The 25164-nt window shown below is 40.0% G+C and overlaps 1 protein-coding gene across 1 annotated transcript in view; it reads right to left on the bottom strand.

Annotated features, from left to right (window-relative positions):
* The window catches only part of LOC140227589 (P2X purinoceptor 4-like), a 164952-nt gene that overhangs the window by 78827 nt on the left and 60961 nt on the right, over positions 1 to 25164 (bottom strand). The window lies entirely within an intron of this gene.

A 25164-nucleotide genomic window follows, 5' to 3' on the forward strand; every position in this document is an offset into this window, starting at 1 on the left:
TCACTCATCCCCAACCTAAACCCTCCTTGTCTACCACCTGTCTTTCCACCTGTCATTGGGGATATCTCTATCTACTTAATTCCGATCAAAAAGGTAGGGTATTTCGAAACAAAACAAAAAAGAAATCATCGTCGATATTTGTTTCTCTCTCCCTCTCTTAAAGGGGCATCCCAGATGATTTTCATAATTTCACATCATGTAGCATATACATCGACAGCTCCATGTATAGAGTTGTGGAATTTGTTGTGGTCCTTGAACAGAGAAACCCATACTCTGAAAAATCTTCAACAAATTACACTGAACAACTTTGATGACATAGGAGCCTCACATATTTTAGAAATGTAGCAGTGTAATTCCATTACAATACCACTTGCTTAACAAGTTCACCTGTGTAGAATAGATGCACGCCTTCTTTTGTTCTGCTTCATTGAGCCCCAGCTCATGCATTCTTATGGCGAGGCTGCCATGTCATCAGCCTTGTTCATTGCAATTTGTTATGAATTTTGAAAACATTCTTATTCCTCACCCCAATCACTATAAATTCTGAAACTCTGCACTCATTATAACTAACGTATACTTGCTCAAATGTAAAAGTCTGAAAATCAACTAGAGGTCTCCTTTAAAGGCTCGATAGGGTGGGGAGAGAAGGGCATGGCCCGATTGAATCGATCCTTCGATCGCTGCCCATCGGGACACATTCGAAAGCCACGACTTCTGCGCATGCCTGCTAGAATAGAATTGCCCGTCAGCGAATAGTATTATTTCATGTGTATTGAAGCTTAAGCTCATCGGTAAAGTTCGACACCAGTCATAAAGGTGTACACAATTCTTTACGGAGATTTCCAAATACAAGACAGTGTAATCAATCCGAGTCGGGCCAGCCTTTCATTGGTAGCTACCCATGCTACCAGGCCATGCTATCGGATATTTTAATAACGAAGACAGATTATTTTGTCACAGGTCCGGGTTGGTATGTAATGTATCTAAAAGACGAATATTAGATATTTCACCTTGAGTTAACGGCCTCTGGGTACTCGGCCCAGACGATTTGTACGTAATCATGCTTATTATGACTATACCGTTTGATGTATGTTTGATGTGTGTTCGGCGCATTTACAATACATGAATGCAGATAGTCTGGTGAGAGTTTCGTGACGTGGGGACTCCACTGCCATCTTTCATCTTTTGAGAATTGTGGCAAAGGATTGCTTTGGCGACCTTTTCTTCTTTTTTTTTCTTCAGCCAGCTCAAAATGAAGAATGGGATGGGTGTAACGTCAATTATTAAGTTGCCGAGTTAAATATTTTAGTTGTGTTACCTTCAGATCTACCGCAAGAATGCAGTACTAATGACATCAGTGTGACTAAGGGTTGCTTGCACACCTCTTAAAGGTCACATAAAGGAGCCTGCAAAGCATGGTAAGACTGGAAGAGGATTAGTTTAAGGTATGCGTAAAGCGATACATATTCGCCAGTGATAGTTTTTTTTTCTCTCTCTCTTTTACTGTAATGCACGTTTTATCTCCAATCTCTCAGAAGTAGGCCGCTCTCAAGGAACGCAGAGAAATCTTATCGAAGAAGAAAATACAAAACCGTGGCCCATCTAGATCTCTTGTTGCGTGTTCTAAATCTCTGGATAAATCGGGACTATCACGTTGATCATGCTGATGTAGCTTTCTATTCTTGTGATTGAGCATGTGTGTGTGTTTGTGTGTGTGTGTTTGTGTGTATGTGTGTTAATATCTGTGTGTCTGTATTGTATCTCTGATAAATGCCGGGGGAGGGGGTGAAAGTTGGAATCGAATCTCGTTTGCAAATAACAAAACGTGCTACATCTTTGGTATGACATGAACAAAAAAAAAGTCAAAATGATATGAGCCCCACTCGTCAAGGATCGAGAAAGCTGTTATACAGTGTCTTGCCATTCATGGCCAATGTTGATTCTGTTGTCTCTAGGAGACTTATTGACATTTCGCGGTGTGCTTTAAACATAATTACATTTTATGCAGTGCGTGGTGTGTGTGCGTGCGCGGGTGTGTGTGTGTGTGTGTGTGTGTGTGTGCGTGTGTGTGTGCGTGCGTGTGTGTGTGTGTGTGTGTGTGTGTGTGCATGTGCGTGTGCGTGGGTGTGTGTGTGTGTGTGTGCCATTGCCGATGGCTTCTCCCCAAATTCTAAGGTTCATCGTGTGTCATCCCATTGCATGTGTGTTTGTCAGCTCTCTGTCGAAAATGAATGAAATGATGGAGCCCCAATTCAGACCCCAGACAAATCCATCTCACTTAGACTCCCGCGACAGTCGTAAGCTTTGAGTTATTTTCCGAGGATACCTCTCTGGAGTGTGTGTATTTCTGGCATTGTCGTTTTCTCTCGAGACATCAAGAAGTGGTAGTAAATTTTCTTGTTTATAGAAGCCCTCTTGGGGCATATTCTTAACAATTTCTTTGAAATATCTTCCAGACGGCACTGAAAGTCCCGTCGTTTTGTGCGCCTCCCATGGCATTTGGTATTTAGATCTTTGATCTCGCATGCCTGTGCAGTGCGAGCTAACAAGAGTTGAGCAAACCGAATGTGGCTATGTGTTCTGCAAGCCATTATTCTGGCCTGGTCTTTTTTTTTTTATTTAAAAAAAAAACAAATGTCGTGTGGTTAAATGGGTGGTAAACCGCGAATGCACCAGACGCCACTGCATTCAGTTCAATTTCAGTCTAGACAAGTTTTATTTTTTTATTCGTTGTATTTCTGCATTTTCCAAGAAAATCATCCATAATTGTACATGTAGAGTGTATTCCACAAGAATAAGGTACGATAGTTCGCGAGAAGCGTTGTTAATCATAAACACCATCACGTCTAGCCCAATGAAGAAACCGTCATCAAATTTCACTTATTATGCATTTTGGTCAATTATGACTCTGATTTTTGAGTGAATTGCTTCTCATTATGCAGAGACGAAACCCAGATACGACCATCAATCAAGGGACAAAAATATCCACGTGAAGATGGAAAGATTTTTTTTTATCTTTTAATTTTAGCACAGAATATAAATTTAAATGGTTTGTAAATGAATGGACTTCAACATTTCTTCTTTTTTTTAATCAAAATCCCGAGAGACACTCTGGCGCAGGATGTTGCCTTTCGATATCCAACGATTTCGATACATCTAGGACACACTTGTGCCATTCCAAGACAAATGATAAGGGTATTTATCATCATAACATCATCAACTTCCATGACCCGAAGGCTATCTTTACCGGCGATAGTCCCTTACATTGAAATCCCCGTTAAGCAGTATGGCACGTATCTTACTTTTTGAATCCCTTACTCGGCCGGCCATTGACTCTGACCTCGAAGCTCTCCTGAGTATTGGATGGAAGAAGAATAGCCATGCGACAGGAATCGTAATGAAACTCTCGGAATTCACTAGTTCCTACAGCTTCTACCACTGGAGAGTAAGGTCGATGAAGGGCTTTGGGGTTTGTTTTTTTTTAATAAAATTACTATAACTTTGTTGTAGAAACCACGCGGTCGGTGACGGTTTTCGTACAGGCGAATGAATATCTGCGTTGCTTTTGGTTTCCAGCGTTCTGTTTAACAACATTCCATTGTACACGCAGGGATGTTGGTCGCTTTCATTTAAAGATTCATTTCGTGATAGATATTACAAAGCCTTCAAGAAATTATTAACGTTGATAAGGAAACAATGATGATCTTGTATACTTACACTAAATAGTTGTTATATTGTTATACTACAAACTATCATTAATAATGAACCAATGCGTCAACAATTACGAAATGATCAGTGCGTTCACGTTATTCCTTTGGATAAGAAGACTTCGTCGGCAATCGAGAGATTAAAGGCGGGAAAAGACACGCACAGTTGTCACGCACAATTGGTAGACCCTGACGTCACAGCTCATAAAAATCCTTAACTAATAACTGGTCAAGAATTTGCCGACAGTTTCCTTCTTTTTCTTTTCTTTTTTTGACAGTGATGATGTCAGAAGGCCTAATTGGGACGATGAGTCCATCACATGTCACTGTCACCGAGTCAAGAGGACGAAATGTTATGGCTGTGTAAACTTGTCGGCCGTCACTCGGATCGACAATTATTGCAAGTTCATCAAAGCCCGTCTTCTCGAGCCACCCGCTAAGACAATCAAGAAGCGGGCTTTCGTCAGGGCAATAAGTGATGCTCTCTCCCCGAAGAGTCCCGGGAGACGATCGAGAGAGATGGCGCTGGGGGTTCAGGGAGAGGAGATTACGTCCCCCACGCCATAGGGTCACTGTTCTGCTTGGCAGCTTTGAGGACAATGAGGGCGGGCTCACCTCCTTTCTCTCTCTATGGAGTGGATACAATCACACTTAAAGGGTTGTAGTCCAAGTTTAACTGAACGGAAGGTTTTCAAGTGACTGGTACTAGCCGGACGTGTACGGATTCTCCGAGGAATGATGAGAAAAAAAAAACGATCTATCATCTTCTCTATAAATTAAATCAAAACATTCCATTCCACAAATTTTGAATAGATAACGTTGTCCCTATCTCATCATTGTGTCTTCTGCAACTATATGTGTTGCATCCTCATTGCGCGAAAAAGGAGGACAGAATGTATCATAGAATTAAAACCGAAGAGATATCGAATGGCTGGTGTTCAGAGAAAAAACATTAATCACAGCAGGCTGAAGATTTTATCATTCATTTCTCGGCCTCTTTTGTCATGGATACTAGTCAGTCATCCACCCCCCCCCCCCCCCCCCATTCTCCCCTTCTTCGTCCAGTGCCGGACTAAAAACCACCAGCCGTAAACTGACTGATGTCTGCAAGCAACCGAACCGAGAGTTTGGACGCTGTTCCTCATCCGTGCAACACTTCAGTTGAGCACACCTCATTGCAGATCGTTCCCCCTCCCCCTCTGTCCATGTCTCTCCCTCTCCATCACTTTCACCACTTCTTTCTACATCTCTCCTGCTTTCTTCGCCTCTCTTCACCTCATTTTCTCTCTCTCTTTCTCTTTGTCCCTCCTCTTTTTGATACCAAAGAGCCAAGCCCAAATCAGCAACATCAATAACTTCGCTTGTCGTTGGTTCGAATCCAGCCCGAGTACCCATGATTTTTTTTAATCATGCTACTACTACAACAATGATTAATACAAATGCTTATTTACATCGATGTAGGACAATTTTTAGTTGCAATGAAAACAACTCGACGGAAAAAAATTCATTAATTTGAATAATTACGCAGTACCCGCTGCATGCTATAAGGATTAGAACCAGCACTAGCTTTCGGACGGAAGCTCGGTGGTCTAGTGGAGATGACGCCTGTCCGGAGATCAGGAGGTCGTAGGTTCGAATCCTGCCCAAGTATGTACGCCCATTATTTCTTTTGTCATGGCTACTACTAAAACATTGATTAATTCAGTGCTTATTTACGTCGATGTCAGTCAATTTGTCAATCAGTTGCAATAAAAGCATCAATAACGTCACTCATTCATGCTGGCAGTCGCGTTTTTGTTTTGCTTTTTACTCACTGTTGCCGGGTGTGGAGGAGCAAAGGTAATGGAGAAAACCTTTTCCGGAATGGCCAGAAGCAGAAGGGGTTCAAGTTCAAGTTGATTTATCTATTTATAAAGGGCATTCCGCGTTGGAGTGGAAAAGTAAATGTGAGAAGTGAAAGTAGTTGCGGCATTGGTGATAGAGTAGTAGACAAAGAGGTAGTAGTGACGAAGTAGTAGTAATAGCAGGAGTAAAGTAGTGTTAGTCCAATGATATAGTAGTATATATTTGCACAAGTGGTAGTAGTAGTTGTCGTACCTTGATAGAGGTGGTAAAAGTATAGTAGTGGTTGTAAGTACATGGAACAGTAGCTGTGGTAATAGCGGTGGCAGTTGGAGGAGTCTTAAAGGTCTTGTTTACCTTTGGGAGCAGTGATTTGAAAAATGTTCAAGATATCACTTTTGATGCATACGTGTAGGTCAGTTGTACCACAAAACAGCCTACCATATAAAATTTCTGCAATAAAGCCTAATGTATAAGGAAATATCACAATTTTTCTCATTAAACCATAACTGTAGACGGTTTAGTCTGGAAACATTTTTATTTCATCTATTGTTCACATTTTGTACATTTAACAATACTTAACATCGATTATGCTGGTTCAAATTTCTACATTGGTTGTTTCTGTCCCTAACTAAATTATGCCTTTAATATCAAAGAGGAAATCCAGTCCAAATATAAGTTAGTCTGATAAAAAAAAGAGTGAAACCTTAGAGTTCAACGGTACAAATTTGACTGAAATCAGATGAAAAATAAGGAAGTTATGACATTTTAAAGTTTTGCTAATTTCTGCAAAACAGTTCTTGTACAGTGGATATGAATATGCAAATGAGTGAGCTAACCAAGTCATACCTTCACAATTTTCCATTGATCATGTACAAAAAAACAAAAACGAAAATTCAATGTTTCTATCATTAAAGTCTGAAACATTATGTTATTCTTGGTTGAATAACGTCAGAATAGTGATCAGTTAGATATACGAGGATTTCAGCTTGGGGAATAATTGCGTTTGAATGAAAAACTGGAAATTTCAAAATTTTATGAAAAAATTATATGGTAAGTTGTGAGGGAATGACATGCTCACTTTGCCATTTGCATATTCATTTTGACTGTTCTAAAACAGTTTTCCCCAAAATAGCGACACTCCAGAATGTCATAACTTCCTAATTTTTCATCCGATTTCAATCAATATTATACCGTTGAACTCGTAATACATTGTATTTTACTCTTTCTTATCAGACTAACTTATATTTGGACTGGATTTACCCTTTAAAAGTAGCTGTCAGAGTAGATAGTAGCACTAGTTGTGGTGATAGTGGTAGCAGTAAAATAGTAGTAATAGTACTGTGTTGTGCTTATAGCCGTGGTAGATACAGTTGTTGTGTTAAAGTCATAGTAATATTGATGGCAGTGTTATACACATTCTGGTCTATGTAGTGATATTTGAAGCTAGGATAAGGAAGAACAGAGGGGAAAGTGAAAGGGGAAAACAGAATCTAAATGATTTTTTTTTAATGCTAATTCCCTTCCGGCATTGCCCCTTTAAGGGCATAATTTACCATTTGCAGATGAAGCAAAAACCCAGCATTAGTGCTTCAAAATAGTTCTAATATGTGAGTTAGGGATAGAAACAACCAATGTAAAAATTTAAACTAGTATAATCGAGTATTGTTAAATATACAAAATGTGAGCAATAGTTATTATAAAAATGTTTCCAGACTAAACCGTCGACAGTTACGGTTTATTGAGAAAAATACTGACATCTCCTTATATTCTAGGCTTTATTGCAAAAATCTTATATGGGAGGGTGTTTTGTGGTACAGCAGACCTACACATATGCATGAGAGGCAATATCTTGAACATTTTTCAAATCACTGCTCCCAAAGGTAAACTGGACCTTTAACGTCAATGAATGACTACTGATATAATATTTGATATGTTGCTCATTCACAATGATCTTGAAGTTCCAGCAGTTAATGCACGCACTAATTTGATGATAATATTTCCTTCTTTCTCTCTCTCTCTCTTTTTTTTTTCTTTTATAGAAGAGGCATGTCAGTATCAAAAACATGTGACGACAGCTTTATGCATTACGAAATGAGTAACTCAAATTGAATGAGCTACAAATTGAACTGCGTCATCTCAATCAATCAAATTAATACGATACCTTCCTAGTCATTTTGTTTATCATTCAACGGCATAGTTGTGGATAATTATACTAATGATGCGAACAATTTTGTGATTAATTTCCTCATTTTAGACATTTCTGCACTCAGTGAGGCCTAGCAAGTACGGGGAGTGATACAATAATTGGCATCAGCCATGACACAAAACCACCTGTACGTGTCTGCTGCCAGACCGCACCACACTCAGCATCACTGCGCCATCTCGTTGCCATGGCATTGTTTGCTAACTCCTTCATATGTCCTTGTCTCTTGCTCTAAACGTTCTGCAAATTAATCTCTTCTCACATTTTTTTTTTTTTGCATCCATAAGAGGGTCACAATTAACATGCTAGTTTCACAACATGGTCACTTACTTTGATGTTAAGGGTCACGATTCAGTCATCATCCAATATATTCTACTCGGTTTAATGCATGGCTAGTGGTTAATGGGATGCAATCATAGCAGCCATACTTCAGCCTCGCGTGCAATGCATTTAATCATCGTGACCCAAAGTCGCATTTGAAACAATTAAGATATTCTTAATCTTAACAATGTTTTCAAAGTGAAAGTCTCGTTGCTTAAAGGCAGTTGTAGATTTAAAAGTTTCGAGAATTATGTTTTCCGCTGCAAATGTTTGCATGGTCCTCAACTCTTATCGGGCTCGTAGATAGTTCCTGTATAGGTGACTAACACGTATTTATCATTCTTCCCCGTTATCATAGATAATGTTTTCTTTCAGTTTGTAAGCTGCTATTTGGGAATACGTTTTTTACGAGTATTGTGAATATCTGTAGTATATACGACTGAGAACAAAATCTGGTGAAGTAAATGTTCCAAATGATATATATATATATATTTTTTTTTCTGAATACCAAAGTTCAAACATGGTTCGTGTAATGTTGAAAAGTTTTTGTACTGTACAAAATAATAATTAAATTGAAGATTGATAAACACTCATACCTACATGCAGCACAAAACCAAATATACCTCGCAAAAAACAAACAAACAAACAAGCAAGCAAACAAACAAACAAACAAACAAACAGACAAAAATGATCATGGAAGGGGAGTAAAAAATGACTGCCTTTTATGTTATTTCCGTCAAACATCAAAAGCACTGAAAAATTCCTGGATATTCAGGGGGAAAGAAATTGAAATCAAGAATCAGAAGCGCGAGTCATTCAGGTAAAGCTCTGGCGTCTCCCTACAGTTTTGGCAATCTTCGTAGACACGCAATGGACATATCACGATGATTTTCGTTCCGCATTATTGGATGTAAAGCTGAGCGTTATTAAGGATCTGGCGCGTGCTCTGTCTGCGATGAGGCGTGCACAATCGCCCCGCCGTGCTGGATGACAACTGATTACGGCCTTCTCCCCGCGGCGATCCAGCCGAATGCTCCGGGCACCGATAGGTTTAGCCACATTCCACCTACTCCCCCTGATTGATTTACCCCCCTCTCGACTGCTCGCCTCGAAGACCGAAAGAGATGATACACGTTGCTAGGCAACGCTGTCTCCTTTCTTATCACCGACAGCCATCGCGGCCAAATTGTCATTCATTATTTTGAAGCAAATCAAAAGGAGCGGGAGAGCGAATGAAGAGTTGATGAAAAGCGGTTGACTCTTAACATTGTTTTGTCGTGTCGGTTTTGTGGTGGTTTTCCTTCTTGTTTTTCTTTTTTCGTGGAATGGATGACTTGCTAGGTGTCAGAATTTTGTCCTTTTGTAATCTTTAGGTTATGGATCTCTCTCTCTGTCTAATACTCTGCTAATAAACTTGTTGAATTGGACTCAAGATCGCTATTTGCTCTCATCTTCATTCCGCGAATGTCGCCCCGAGATATGTCGGCAACGCGTGAGTGATGATCGTGAAATATCTCGACGGCAGTTAATCACATAAAAGCGTCCCATCCACAGGCATTACAAAGTCTCACTGTCTGTGACGTATATAGAAAGGTTTAGGCAAAAGCTGAGACTTAAAGGAAGCATACCGATAAGAGGAGGGTGTCATCCAAAGATGGACGAAGGACGATCGACGAAGGGGGGGGGGGGGGAGGGGGAGAGAAGTGAAGATTATTAATAACACCGACGTGATGGTCAAAGTGCCTAGTAAACAATATAACACACACACACACACATGTTCAAAATATTTCTTCCTTTTCTACAGAAGGAGAAGCTTAATCAACAAAAAGCAGACGGATGATTGAAAAGTGGTTGATTATATAGGACTTGAATAGTAATCTGCCCGAGGGTTTACCAATGCAGTATCACCGGCATTATGTAATAATGATTATATACAATTTGAATGATGATCGCCAGATGAATATACAGTCCTCGTAGAGAGTCTAAAATGACTTAGGATGGACGTTTGAAACTAAAGAAAGAAATTTAAAAAAAAAGAAGAAGCAAGTGTACGAAATAAGGAGTATAGGCAAAGAAAAACTCAATACAACACATGAAGCAGTAATTTTATTACAAAAAAAAAGTAATTTTGAACAAAAAGAGATTACCCTCTCGATAATCCATCTAGTGCTTCCGGTCGTAGATTCGAGCGGAGAAAGCTTAAAACTCACACCGTTCATAATATGGTGTTGCTGGGCGAAAAGGCGCAGAGATTTAATGGGAATCTAGGCCGGGAATCGCTGGAAGGAATCTACCTGTACCGGGGCCAAGCGGACTCCTTTACGGTAGCATTCAGATGCCATCTTTCATTAATTGAACGTCTCAGAGAGAACAGTCGTTGTGAGCGGGATGATCATAATATTCGACCTTCTTCGCGCATTCAGACAGCGCTGATTGCGCTTTTAGTGGCCTCGTTCGCAGGACTCGTTGAGCAATTTGAAAGGAAATAAAACGCTAAGGAGGATTTCAGGTGGTCAAGGATTAACCGTAATGGCCATTACGGGATTCCATTTAGGCAGTGTTTTCAGGACTAAATAAGATGCGTGTGATGGCCAAAATACTGGATGCTACGAGACAATGTATATACGCGCGAGAAAGCCCACCGTGCGGAGAGTAATTTGGGAATCACGTTGGCCTCCGGTTGATGAGGAGACTTGCAATTCAAATTTCAGTGAACATATATAGTGTATAAGTGTGTTTAACGGGATGTCTGCCGCTTGCAATGAACAGAAGTGAGGAAATTCCATGCAAAGCAACTCGAGAGTTAACATTGATGAGGGGGTGGGTGCAAAAACGAAGTTGTTATGCCAGACGCACGGACGAACCATTCAAATTTTCCTATTCGACAGAAGAAAGTATGTCTGAGCCTAGTATGTATAGTCACCCAGATAGCGGAATATGCTGTAAATCTAATAAAGAACGAAAATATTTGTGATACCTACTTAGGAGTGTTATATGATGATAATAATCATGATGATGACAAAGATGACAATTGTTCTTATGATGAAGACAATAATAATGAATATGATTGCAATGATTGCAAAAAATAAAGTAGTAACTTCCAAATGATGTATAGTCAGTGTATGTCTATTCATCATTGACGCACGTTAGTACGGACGTGTAGAGATGACGCGGCGTCTGAACAGAGATTCATATTCTAATTTCAATTAAAGGCGAGCTAAGAACTCATTTGGCTGAGTGACTCGCCTCATGAATTCATCAGCCTATCGTAATGGGCGAGGCGCGCTCTGATGCGAATACACAATGTACAGCGGAATGAAGCCAATTAGGGGGCGGAGGATTTTAAATGCTATTCGGACAATTTTAGAGAAAGAAAATGAATAACAACGTTGCTTATGCTACTAATTGATACCAATCGAAGTCATTTACAGCAGGTATGAAGAGTGACGCCTTGTATCCGCCTAATATTAATTCGATTAAAGACTGCTAGTTTTTGAAAACGTAATCACACGAGGGGTTAAAATATTTCTGGCATGACTGACAAGTCCCGCATGTAATTCTTTGCATTGTTGCACAAAAGCCAAAAAGAAACCAAGTGCGGGAATTATCAGATTGGCCTATCAATTTAACAACTTAGGACTTCAATGCAGACCAACCCCACCCATTTTGTGAAATGTTCATTTAGTTATTCCTCCCTATGAGGAGACTTTCGATTTGCGTTTGTTTTGAACTTTGTTTACACATTATGTCGATATGTTAACCTTTTGTGTGCTCTTAGTGCCACATGGCACAGAAAACCCAACAACATTGTAGACACTGTCCAAAGTCTTTAACACAGAAAGGGTTAAGCAATCTGTCATGAAAACTCAGTTATTCCACTACTTTTTTTTTCACCGATAATTTTACTTCTATTGGATCATAACTCATGGTGTCAAAGCACTGACGGCTGAATGAGTGTCGATGCACTAACGAGACAAATTCTTGATGTTCGTATAGGAAACAGGTATAATTCACCTGTCTTGTTATCGGAATTGCCAATCCATCAAGCGGAGAAAGTTCTAACATTGCTAAGCATGCTACAAGGAACTATAACGAGCGTGGAACATGGCGCTCCGGTGGCGTTTCCGACCTTCATTACACATTGCGATCACACTTTACTAGACGACATGATACTGAGACACAGGTGCGGCTGTAGGCGGTTCATGTGTAGGAGAAGTTGCGATCCATCTGACTGGCTTCAAACTCTTTCCATTCGAGTGAAAACAAAAATGTGCAAGAAGCAAACCACAAAAAGTTCGAAGAAAGGCCAATGTCAGGTGACGATACTATTCAGACTTGATATAAAAGAGCACAGTAAATACAAATAGCAGAAGCTTATACAACTGATACATCTCTCTGAATTCCTTAGATTGAGATGAGGGACAAACCCAATATTAGATTGAAAATCTCAATCTTTAGATCTTTAGATTCTGGCAATCAAACCCCTTCCATTCGAGTGAAAAAAAAAATGTGCAAAAAGCCAACCACAAAAAGTTCGAAGAAAGGCCAATGTCAGATGACGATACTAGGCCCTATTCAGACTTGATATAAAGAGCACAGTAAATACAAATAGCAGGAGCTTATACAACTGATACATGTATATTTCTCTAAATTCCTTAGATTGAGATGAGGGACAAACCGAAAATTAGATTACAAATCTCGATCTAATAGAGTTAGTATGTTTAGAAGTCAATTTATTTTCTCATTCTAATTTTGGATTTGTCCCTAACCACAATCTTTTATAGATTGATTTCCAATCTAAGGAATTTATAGAAAACTGGTTGATTTTATCTACCAAACTTATAACAGGTGTCTCATGGTAATCACGAGCCGCCCTGACAGAATTAGTCACTTGACATAATATGACATCCAGACAGTGTAAAAGGATATCAAATACGATGACGGCCTTTCGACCATCTAAATTTAGTGACAAGGGCACAGCCCATCCCCCTTAAATTTTGCCTCGCCATCCACTGAAGTGTAGATTCTAATCCCACTATCTACTATCTACCTTCGGAGATGACGGGGTGGAGGATGCTTCCCTTAATCGATTGCTTGTGGAATTACTTTCTAATTACAAGTTAATTGGTGCTGGCCGCTGTCGCATTACATACAGTGTTGTCACGTATAACGAACATGACGGATAAGTGGACGGGGAGAGTGCAAAATCCAAACTTCTACTACGCGAGTGGCGCCAAAATTTCATTAACTTTGACCGAAGATGAACAGTCGTAAATTTAAAGGCAAAGCATAGTTTTCAGAAGGGCTCAAAATTCGTCTTCTGCCATTTAGAATTTTTCTCCCAATGTATCGAAAGACACTACCAAGACACTAACTGTCTTGTCTAGCTGACGGGATATGCGTTAATAAGAAGTCTGTGTATCCGACTTTAATTCCTGAAACGCCCTCCCGGTTCAGTAGAGGGCAGGGAGAAGGCTACTGAGCTGCATATGCGATTCACTCTCGGGCGATGCATAATGGTGCTGCAATAGTTCTATAAAATATATTGAAATTGATACAATCGATAATGAAACATCACGTACAGCAACCACGATCGGGAATGCTCTGAGATTTCAAATGCTTCCGGCGTAGTTTTTAGTGTAATATACATTTCCGCTGTTTAGGCAACTAAAATCATGTTTGTTACAACGTCATTTCATACATTTCTTAGGCATAGGTCTCCATTTTACAGCGAAAATCGACGGTTTCTGCGGTCATATGGGAACTATATGTTTTACCTTAAAACGATACAATCACAAGATCAAAATAATGCATATCGAGTGGCCGTATTTACGAGCAGACGACGACCGCGTCTGGACACTGATTGGTTGACTGCCTAAGTGCGTGCCGGTTTCTAAGGGCTGATATCCGGGACCCGATTCCACTCCGCATCCGCAGTTTTCTTTTCACCCGCACCATGTTATCAAAACAAAATAAACAATGATTAATCCGGATTCTCCGAGAACCCAATCAAAGCTCCTGGTTTGTCAATACTCTTGTTCTGTTTCTGGGGAATTGATTCATTAATGTGCGTCTCCAGAAGACTGGAATGTTTCATGCTTTCATTGACCTGCTCCTTTAATGTTTTTGCTTTGATTCGTTTCTTCGGTAAAATCGCCTTCTGATGAGAATAACATGGCTTTCTTTCCTAACCGCTCTTCTTCGGGCAACAGAATTCTTGACATATTTTATCTTATTATTTTTTTGCCGGAAAGGCACGTTTTGGGTTTGACATGAGGTTACACACAATCAGCAGCTGAGCGAGAGAGTGTGGGCCTATGGCACGCCGGCCATGCAAACTTTCCAATAAACCTAGATAGTCGATCAGCAAACTGACCAACACCCAGAAGGTTGTATTGCTGTATAAACATCTCGATGCAGATGAAGCGGGGTTATTACCTGTCCGATATTCTGCCGCCAGCCATCGACATAATACAGCAAGAGATTCTTATCTGCATTTCGGCGGCTCTGATTCCGAATTTTATGACGAAATGAGCTGGTTGCAGCGAGAGTCAATTACCATAAAAGGCTTATCTTGAGCACAAAATTGCGCGCGCTGACAGTTATGGAGTTGTTCGGCGCCCCAAACAAACAAGAGCGCCCACATTGGCTTCCTGTAGCCACTTGAATGTGTATTGCTTTGTTTGTTATTGTTGATTTTTTTTTAACCTGACCACCAGGATCATTTACATAGAAGACATTGCATTCATGTGTATTACAGCTGAAAATTGCGCTCATACGAATCATTACGAAGTCATTCACATGACTATATCTTCGCCTATTTTTCCCATACCCTCAAGTCGAGGGGCAACCTTTATAAAAAAAAAAAAAAAAATAAGAGAGGAACTGGCAAATCGTGCTGACACGGCTTATATTGTATATCATAAGTCACCAACATTTCAGATGATGTTGTCAAGTACTTTTCTTCTTTTTTTAGGTATAATTTACAACCGGACAACGCTGTCTGATATTAAAATGATTACCAATAATGTTGCAGCAGAGTTGGAAGGGATGAATGCACTCCTGATTAAAGGGATCTTCGGTGGAACGTTTTAAACAACATAAACCGTACTCTTCGCTTATAGGCGATAACGTTCATATCTATTCTGTTATGGCGACAAAGAAGTCTGCAGATGGTACGAGTATCAAAAGTATAACAATCATGGTCAAACATGTCAAGAGCGTATCAACTTCCAATCTGAAGTGACAAATGATAATATAACCTGGTATCTTTAGCACTAATCTTATTCCGCTTCGATGGTCTTATCAATCCGTGTTTGTTTCTAACGCTCTCAGAGTGTGAGACGTTGTTTATAATCAGGTTTCAGGTTTTCAGATTCAGTGGCATTTATTTCCAGCAATAAATGTTGGGGCATTTCCAATCGTCATCTCCAGTTATGTAGTTGAAACCTGTCAAAGGGATAAACCATGGTAATATTATGCGCGGTTCCCGTTAGAAATGAATTGTCTGTAATAGACTTATTGGTTTTAAAACGCTTATGTTGGCCACAACTGGGGGTTACCAAAATAAGGAGGAAATATGCTTCAACGTGTTATGCAAAGAGTCAGGTGCATTGCTATGTCAGTGCATAAATCAACTATTGCTATAGGTATATTGGAAGCCTGTCAGTTGTGGCTGAAATAGACATTAACATGAAGAAACATCAGCAACCAAACCGAAACAAGTCTATACGAATCAATTCGATACAGAATTTGTTCATAAAGCATCCAGATACTGCAAATCCAGAAGAGAAGAAGGGATAGCGCACTTCAAACTTGTGAGGTTTTGTCCAAATCCAGACAAAACAAACCAAACCAAACCAAACCAAAGGACAAAAGACTACTAATAAATTATGCATCAGAATTGATCGAGATTGAAAAAAAAAAAAAAAACCTCTGATGCGAAACAGCTGGTTAAATAATCATATTATGGTATCTTATGTTCAAATAATGGTAGAATAATGCATCTGGAGACTGAATTGTTGTATATGGGATTCGTCTGGATGCGAGCTCACATTCTTCACTCCCACTACTACCCTGCTGGAGTTAGGCCACGCCCTCATGATCTCCGCCATTTTGAAAAGGCGAAATTTTGAAATCTGATAATAAGAGAATTCTGTGTTGACAGCACGGACATTGAAACGCCCTGCTGGTTTTTCTATGCACGTCGCCACAGGACGAGGGCGGTGTCGTGTTACGGGATCAGGTGGTAAATATCCCAAGCCAATGTGTGATGGTTGACTTTTGCTGTGATATTAAACAAACTGTACGCCAAGCACAGCTTATTTCCTTTTGAAAATCACTCTTCCAGTTGCCATGAAATCAGAAATATCGTTTACTAATATTCTTGTACCTCAGATACGTGTGCTGGCATTGCCTGGCAACGTAGTGTAAATTTACTACTCCTCTGTTGACCCTTGTCGTTTCAAGTATTTTGAACATGTTGATTATTACAAAGCCTATGACTTGATAGTTACTGTGGAGCGTATATTCAATGTAATTATCAGAGTCTGTTTAAGATTCTACAGTATAGTATTGTGTCTAGTTGAGTACACTCTTTATATCATATTTTGGAGTAGAACTCCTGGACATCGCGGTATTTGGCAAAATGTCATTTTAACCCATTGTACGCTGTGATTGGGTACCGATTGGCACAGAAAACCCCAAAACGTTGTATACCCACTGTCCAAACTCCCCGGCAAAGAAGAGGTTAAACTTGCATGCAAATAAATAATTAAGGGCACTCTATGGACGATGATTACCTTCAAAAGATTAAAGCAATTACTTGATGGCTGTTACGCCCCTCCTCCGATGCGATAAGAAACTCAGCGAATATTGTTCGTCATGCTATTAAAGCCATTAAACTTTTATGGCTTTCATGCGCTACTAATTGCTTGACATAGCATATCTTCAATACTTGCAGTGTTTCGGAGAGAGTGAGAGAGATTCACACGGTTTCGCTATTATGACGTCATAGCTGTCTCCGGTAAAGTTGTGAAGACCTGGATTTGAAGAATTCGCTATCTTAATATCACAAGTTAGAGAAACAACCCGTTCACCTCTGCTAGACTCAAAAAGCAGAGGAGATTTCACCTGCCACGTCGATTCTCATAGCATTATTTTGTCTATTTTTTTCCAAGATTTAGGTGCTAATTGTGTTAACCCACTCCGTATGAAATTTGGACAATCTCAGTGTTCTCTATACATGACCACGTGGTTTAGTGTAGACAATGGTTTAAAGCTGTGATGGGACAGATTTCTATTCTCCTCTATAATGTCTGCTACTTTCCCCCCAGGTCGGAGTCAGACACCGCCCCCCCCCCCCCTCCTTTGTTCGCCTAATCACAAAACACACGGTATGCATGCTTCTTTGTCTTAATCTTTGACTGTAACTGTCGCACAATGGTAATGATTTTCATCTGCATTTAGGGGAAAGTTTAGTAGTCAAGGAAGAGGTAGACGCAGGGGAGGGTTCCCGGGAGCATTCATACGTTGTTTTTGTTTTTTTTTTTTCTACTCAACAGGTGTTTCAGCTGAGGGGACGTGCGTTGAGTCGATAATGGGAAAGACAAAAGATATTAACTGCAAAATCCCCGTATGTTACACGACATCTGGTTTGTAACCGGATTGCAAACTAAGACCCGATCCATATTGACGTTTGAATTTACAATCCGAGCGAGGCTGGCCAAAATGACATTTAAAACTGGCTGTGATTATCGGAAAGAGGTCACGCACATGTCTGGCAGGAATGAAGTATAGTATTTGCCGTGAGATCGTAAACCTGCCTTCTTCCCTTGTAAGACAGATCAATGGTATGCAAATAGTGTGTGATTGCTCTCGCATTGCCGTTTGGTGTGACCCTTGTATAAACATCGGCTGGTTATTTGCGATGATTAACACGAGTCTGACAACATGAATCCACCCATTACCGTGCGTTCGCCAGGTCCCTCGATATAATATTTGAGATTTTAACACTATTTGATTCCAGGGTCTTGTCATATTCGGAGTCGATTGCCTTCTCCCACTCTCCTAATAAAGACACTATCTAACATCTTGGTTGCTCAACTTAAAGCGGAAATTAAAAGAATATTACATCTTGGCACTTGCATTTATGCAAGAATCTAGGAAAAGAGAAAATGTAACACTTTTGCTCATTACACAACGGGGAATGCAAGATCAAAGAGAAAATTCATACGATGTCTGCGGTCATGAAAGCACTTCGGCTGACTTCGGAAAAATTCGGCGATCTTTTCTTTTTTTTTAACTGACGTAATGAAATGGACCAACCTGAAAACAGCAGACGACGTGCCATTTCTAAAACAAATATCATAGTGCATCAATTGCTACTGAAGAAGAGGTTTAACTAACTCGAATTAGACTAATTTTGATATACTTCGAAAGAAATGGTGACACAGAACGCTACTATAATGCTGGTACCCAGCTTAGAAACCATCACTGGAAAGGCATATTCAAGTTTTTAGAAGGCAAGAGCAATCGTATTTTCGAGTTTGAAAAGCCCGCCTAACAATGGTGAATGCGAATGGAACAGAAAAGCACCCAGCGCGGCCATGCTGCTGAATGCAGAACTCAAACAGTAGCAAGATCATGCGAATGCTGACAAAGACTTTGGCCAAAGTGTTCGGAGCGGGCAAGTGCATGAGAAATATGGAATTTTTACCTTTTATTTGATAGAGTGTTGTTACTGTTGATATTTTTAAAGCAGATTATTCAAGTGGCAAGGAAAGCATCAGATTCACTTTGCATTGGTATGGCATTTATCCCAGCTAAATATCGATACAACCCTCACCTTGGAAAAACTTACACCTTTGAATCTGTGCATTGTCTATAGTATAATCTGTCCTCGCTTGCTGAGTCCATTCAGTGACGTCACAAATATCAGGCATGTTCGGCGAGTTTCGGTAGGTTTACGAAATAGAAAGGAGAATGGTGTTCTCACTTTATGTTGTACAAATCGTAATAACTGGGCCTTGCTTAAACTCTATTTGCAATGTCATGAAATATCATTCATGTTTAATATCTTTGAATATACACTTTAAAATACTTACCAACTTTGTTTGCTGAACTGTGACATGATGTTCAAATAGATGAAGAAATAATCAAGCATGCCTTTTTCTTTGCTTTTACATATACATACTCATGAACAGATAACATCATGCTATAGTAAAAACACTTTCCAAATTGGATTTTTATAATCTAGCTGTTCATGAGGAAAATCTAGCACGGTGAATTCGTTATACTTAACCGGTTCATTTATTTTAGGCCATTTTATAATCTTTTTGATCAAAAGTTTTGTAACTTAATTTCTACATGATATCAGAGACTCCGGTAGCATGAGAAACCATGCAAGCTGCTCAGATTCTAACAAACTAGAAACGTTGTTTAATAATAGTCATTAATCTGTGCTTCTCCTCGTATTCCGCAAAATGTCTTTATTCTTCAAACGGAAAGTGCGACCACACATTCACATAAAGCTCTAAGACCCGTCATGCCGAGGAAACGATCCGTATTACCCTGAGGTAATGGCACTTCATGAAAGTGCGTTGACAATGTGTCTGTAAGAGGGGGAGGGAGGATGGGGGTATCAGGCCTACGTCTACACATTTCAAGCCCGGTAACCACGATCATTCTGACTACCTCCGCTCCATTGACACACGGGACTTCACTTTTAAAGGGAATTGAAACCCACTATGCCTGATGCCATCTGAGTTCATGCCACGTTTCCATGGTGACGAGATCGAAATCTGATGAATATAAATCCTAGATGCGTTCTCACTCGCCTGTAATAGAGGGGCGACGATGTTTTCATAGCCAGTATACAAATGGCCGGAGAGAAACATACGTGAGTGTCTCCGTCTTTGCTCTCGAACACAGTCAGAGTGAACATGAGGAATATTATAATTTATAGACGACAAAAATCATTTCCACGCTCGGAGCGTTGTCGGCATTAATGCTGCTGACCCAAACACGGAGGATATAGCAGCGCAATGCTGGATTTGTCCAAAGACGAATTCCTGATCGGCGGAGATTCGATCAGCGCTTATCAATACACCCAAGAGATCGTCGGAAAAGTTACTACAAAAGAGGGACTCAGTTAGTAGCCCCACGTTCAGTCTGAGGACAGCAGGAAAATACTGGATCACATCTATGACAGGTGCGGGGGTGGGGGCGACGGTGACTGTGGGCTGCAGACACCCTCTCCCCGACACACACACACACGCACACACACACACACACACACACATACATACACATACTCTTTTTGGCTCTTACAAATAAAAGAGGGAAAAACGAACGATTAGAAAACCCATGACTTTCCGAGGGTTCTTCCCGTCGAAGCGGTTGACCCAACAACGAGCACAACCCTTGCCACCACTCCCGGCTCTCACCCACCCCCCTCACACACACACACACACACACACACAAACGCTAAAACTTTTCTACTTCCCCAGTATGATACTAAAATTCGCGGCTTTCCATGACAACAGATGAAAACGAAAGATAACTTATGAAAAACGAGAGAATGAAGAAAAAAAATCAGAATTCATAAACAGGGTAGAGACTTAGTTGCGATTGGCAGAGTTTAACTCGGAACCGAATAGAGCAGAAAAAACAGAAATATAAAAGGCAACATCATAATTGATTGGAGGATAGTAAGAGTTGCTTAACTTTAAGAGTCAGGATAAATTGTTGATAGGTTGATACAGTTTTTGTTTGTTGTTTTTTTTTTTGTTTTTTTGTATTTTTTTTTACTCATTTTCATCATGCACAATTATTCATGATATTCCGCCAAAACGTTACGAAAATAAATTGGGTCGCAGGAACCGGAGCGGCTTGACTGTCAGCAGGTGTCTTGGCTTGTTGAAGGGATTACCTCGTGGTTGGAGGATTTCTGCTGGCCCGCCGAAAGGGGGTAAACCTCATTTGGGGGAGTCTCCCTAGTGGGGCTCAATTTGAAATAGACAGAAATCGAGAAAGATATGTCGCAAAGAAAATAAGAATACACTAACTCCTCGTATCTTGCGAGCAATCATGTAAGTAAAAATCCGTTAGTGTATTCAAGAGTGTAAGAGCAAGCAAAGCAACCGCGAATATTGGCCATAATGACTCTCATTATTTGATCATTTTCCAGACGATTTCACGTATAGAATAATGTCATCACTGAGTTTGTCGCCGCATCATCGCTCTTAAAGTCGTCAGTCTTCGTTCTGACAACACCATTAACAATTACTGCTTCCAAATGTCGTTTGCATCTAATGAGGCATAGCTGCCAATGGAATCAAGAGAGTTAAACCGTGACAAAGAGTCCCTCAAGATTACTAACTTGTTGCTTTTAGCTTTGAATGCGGACGATGCTACATTTGTGCGTGTGTGTGTGTGGTTAATCGCTCGTGGCGACATAGATGTCTCTTGGTCAATATCGCAATAATCCCCAGTGGTTTGTCCATAGGTCTATTATCCTTTTCGACATAAATATCGTCAAGTATCATCTAATGAAAATCATAACTTACATAACTCTGATAAAAAAAAAGAATAGAAGTGCACAAGGAAATAAACTCCTTACGAATACATGGAATTGGCGGGATGGACATCTTGACTACCAGCCTATAGTCATTGTCACACATCGCAAAGTTCCGAGCTCACCATAATCATCAACTCAACAGTAGGCTTACATAATAAGTGTTCAAAGCAATACAAAACACGTATACGCATGATATATAATTATGTATGAATATATATATATATATACATAGACCTATATATAAAGCATACATATTCTGATTTCTGATTTCTTTCACTATAATTATGCTATCCACAATGAGGCACCGCGTACGTCTCGGACAGGAACGATCTCTCGCACTATATATACATATATAATATAATATTATATGATGCTGTATGAATAGATAGGTAGATAAGTAGGTAGATGGAGATAGTTATAAATATATATAGACATACTTCATGAAGTAGGTCACTCGGTATACCATCGTTTATTCGATTCAAAAGCCATGTCGGTAGAAACAAAGAACGATATCATGATGGTATTAACATTTGCCTTTTTTCCTCTTTGCATGTCATTTCCTAAAGGAGCTGTACTGGGATGGATTGTTATGCTTTGTTTTGTTATGTTATGTTTGTTCTTTTCTTTTCTGTTATCAGGATACCGGTGAGGTTCAGCCAGGGCAGTCTAACGAGTTGTCGATTGTAATGAGCATAACGTTTCGCCACCTAATCTTGAAAGCTTTTCAATCAGTGCAGGGATTCGGCTAACTAAATCAAAGGGAGCCAGTGCAGCGCTCACGTAAGCACTGATGAGGGAAGAAATGAACTTTCCATCCGGGCAAAGCGACTGATGAGCGTAGCCGCGACATTGCTTCCGGGGTTCTTTGCTCTAGCAGCATAATATAGCAAAAATCCTATCACAGCCCCCGAACGTTAATGTCATTGGGATTTATGTGGAATATGTGCGTGTGTTTGTATGCTTTTGGGAGTCAGCAGTTTTGCGCATAAGATACATCTGTACTGAGAGAAGATTAGAAGACAGAGACAGACAGACAGACAGACAGACAGACGGAGAGGGGAGTATGTAAAATGACAATGAAAGTATGACAATATGGAGAGTGTATATCTGATTTTGTGGCACGTCGTAGAACTTATTAGTAATCGGGTATGCCTTGACTTTCAAAAATATTTTCAATATTTCATATCATTACTTCACGAAATCAAGCTAAAGACATGGATGGGATTATTTGATGATAATTACATAACCATAGGTTGCTGTAAAGGGATCTAAACTATGATTCTTGTAGGACCCTGTATATTCATACCTTTAACCTCTCTTCTTTGCCAATGAAACAAAAACAAAAAAAGGCTCCTAGCTAAGATGCGATAGTAAAGTGCTGCCCATGTACATCCAAATGTAACAAAGTACACCATCCAAATCAACCATCGAGCATACTGAATGCACCCGCACCGACAGTATAGGGGAAAAGGTCCCCTATAGCTCTTACCATTAAGAGTATTGGAAATGTATGAAAACGCCGCAATACAAATCGGAGACAACACCCAGACATAACCAAACTCTCCTTTAATAAATTGCATTTCTTTTTAGTCCCAGACTGATGCGAACCAGCCGACCTTCTGGTCTATTACCACGTTCCATCACCCGACCATGGCGGGTATAAGTCGGAGTGGACACCGCACTTTTTGGGAGCTTGACGCAGTCGTAGAAAGAGCCATCGACGCTCAATAATCTCGCGTTGTTTGCGCATGTTCACGGACATACTGTATCTTCTCACGCCCTTTCGCACCCCATGTATGTGATATGCAGGAGATAGCGCATTCAAGCTTGATTGTCATGTAGGAAGTGCGGAAAATTTTGCCCCAAGTGCATTTCTGCACTGTGTGTAAAATGAACATCGCATAGAATCCCCTCCGTCCAAATGGATTCTCCTGCGCTAGTAGATTCAGACAACATTCTTCTTTGAAATATATTAACCATGTCAGAACATTAAAGTTCCCTCCATTTGCAGGAGTGAAAGACTAAAATAAAATTCCATAAAAAAAAAGGTTACCCAATCCGCACCTCACCTGTATCAACAAGCGAAAAAAGCAAAAGAGAATTGATCAGTCCACATTACTTTCGTGTGTGTCTATGTGTGAGTGTGTATGTGTGTGTGTGTGCGCGTGCGTGTGTATTTACACCATGACTTGTCTCAAAGTGCGTAAACCTGAAAGAGAGAGAGAGAGAGAGAAAGAGACAACTTTGTATGGAAAAATAAAGGCAAAAAAGTGCACAAACTTTCTATTCAAACAACAGGTGAATTCGTGTGTACAGACATCCGGTTTGCAACACTCGAATAGAAAGGTCAAGTCTGACAATACAAAAAACAAAGAAAAAAAAAACCCACGTGCTTACTGAAGCGAATACTCGCGCATTTCCGCTTGCTATCAAAACGAATGAGTCAATCGCAAGTACTTGTCCAAAACCTTCCCGACCAATCAATACATGTTTGAAAAAAAAAGGCAACGTTCACTTTGAACAAAACACCAAAAAGGATGTGAGCTCAAGGTCATTGTTCATTTCCGTTGACCCGCCCTTTCTACCTATTGTGATGACTATACGAGTATGAAGAATTCTATTATCTTTTCAGAGAAATGTAAGCGAGATAGGGGAAGCATTATAGAGATACAAAGTTACCAAACGCCGTGAGAAAGGCGGTGTTATTTTATTATTCAAATGACCATGAAGCTATAATCATGTTCTAATGAGCAGATAATAGCGCATCGTCAACACATGACACACCTACGGCTAATGGAGGGTGCAGACGACCTTAATAAACTACGTCATAGTATGCAATGTGGCTTCCGTCAGCTTCCTATCCTCATTAAACCTACCCCGTCATACAAACTATGTCCATCATGTTGTCATAGATAGACATCATGTTCTGGTAGAGCTAGACGAGTGTGCATTATACGGAACAGCATGTGTACTTTAAAGGGGCATTCCAGACGATTTTCATAGTTTCACATAATGAAGTTCATAAATCCACAGTTCCATGTATAGATTTGTGGAATTTAATGTGGTCCTTGAGCAGAGAAATCAATATTCTAAAAACCTGAAACAAATTACACTGAACAGTGTTGTTGACATAGGAGCCTCATATCTTTCAGAAATGTAGCAGTGGAATACCATTACAATACCATGTGCTTAACAAGTTCACCTGTGTAAAATTTATGCTTGCTTCCTTCTTTTGTTCTGCTTCCTTGAACCCTAATTCATACATTCTTGTAATAATAATAATAATAATTGATATTATTTATATAGCGCCAAATCCACTCTGCAGAGTGCTCTAGGCGCGGAAGGAAGAGAAAGTGAAGGAGATAAAGGACATACAAATATCAAGTACATGTAATGAGTAGTCAAATTGAGGCTTTAAACAAGTGAGTTGTAGTGAGGCTGCCATGTCATCATCCTTGTTCATTGTGATTTGTTAAAAATTGTGAAAATATTCTTATTCTTCATCCCAA

Source organism: Diadema setosum, chromosome 4 (genome assembly GCF_964275005.1).
Source record: "Diadema setosum chromosome 4, eeDiaSeto1, whole genome shotgun sequence".
NCBI lineage: Eukaryota > Metazoa > Echinodermata > Echinoidea > Diadematoida > Diadematidae > Diadema > Diadema setosum.